The sequence below is a fragment of the Penaeus monodon genome, chromosome 30 (assembly GCF_015228065.2).
Source record: "Penaeus monodon isolate SGIC_2016 chromosome 30, NSTDA_Pmon_1, whole genome shotgun sequence".
In the NCBI taxonomy this organism is placed as follows: Eukaryota; Metazoa; Arthropoda; class Malacostraca; order Decapoda; family Penaeidae; genus Penaeus; species Penaeus monodon.
In genome coordinates, this window is record NC_051415.1 from 20934413 (window position 1) to 20935484 (window position 1072).

Sequence of the window (1072 nt, forward strand, 5' to 3'; positions counted from 1 at the left end):
CACATGTATACAAACACGAGTGACCGACAAGAGAATGTGCACACGCTAAAAGTGATCTTTGCACTTCTTGTATCAGCTGACGATAATGCCCATGCAATCACCGTTTGAAATATTTGTCCCCTGGTAAAACGAAGGGATATCATATAAATGGTAAAAATATATCTTAATGATATATCTTATATCTACGTACTCATATGATAATAGTTTTCTATTGTGTTTAAGTTTCTTATATCGTGTGATAAATAAGCATATTAGTGGGAAGAGAATTAAATAAATCGCGTTTGGACAGTAATCCAAGTTTTGCATTTAGTTAAAAACAAAAGAAGAACATCTTTCAAAACCTGGAAGAAATTAAATATCGAAAGTGGAAATTAAACCACTTTTATTTCTTATATGAAATCACTATCAATTTCGATATTATACTTTCACCACAACAACGTCTCACATGTAGCACATTCGACTCACTGACATACACTGCTTTCCCAGTTGGTGTATTCTACCGTCTTGTCTGTATAGTTGCCAGTGCCCAGCTGCAAGATATCTTATGTAGAGGCAAGAGTCCTTTTTCTTTGAGAGATAATTACCCCCCAAAAAAGTAGTCTACTACATACTATAAACCAAATAGTATAACGTACATATATTCCACGTTGATAAATTATTGAAAACTGAACGAATTCATCTATTTTGTAAGGAAAGTTTTGTACGTCTGGCAGGGCTGTGGCGGGACACATGACGCAGGACTGCTTATAACCGCACACACGATAAAGCGTTTGACATACCTGAGGCGGCTGCGAGAAAAGAAAGTGTATGCAACATTCTCAGTCGAAGAAAGACCATATAGCAACATTTAAAACTAGTATCTGATATAAATGTAAACTGAGTATCATCACTTTATTTCTCCATACCTGTTTCGTATAGACGGTTAAATGACTGCCTTCGAATATGTTACGAACGCGAAGAATGTACTTTTCAGACTTTTTTTTATAAAAAGCATACAGTACACATAACAGATAATTTGAAAATACAAGACGATAACCAAACATTGATCTAAAATATGCACGACGCGGCAGAA

The 1072-nt window shown here is 35.2% G+C and overlaps 1 protein-coding gene across 1 annotated transcript in view; it reads right to left on the reverse strand.

The window, feature by feature from the left end:
- The window catches only part of LOC119592624 (hemicentin-1-like), a 32815-nt gene extending 32337 nt beyond the window's left edge, over positions 1-478 (reverse strand). The window contains exon 1 of the mRNA XM_037941517.1: positions 424-478. The gene's annotated coding sequence lies outside the window, so the exon portion shown is untranslated. The remainder of the gene's footprint in view (positions 1-423) is intronic.
- Positions 479-1072: the final 594 nt, after the last annotated feature.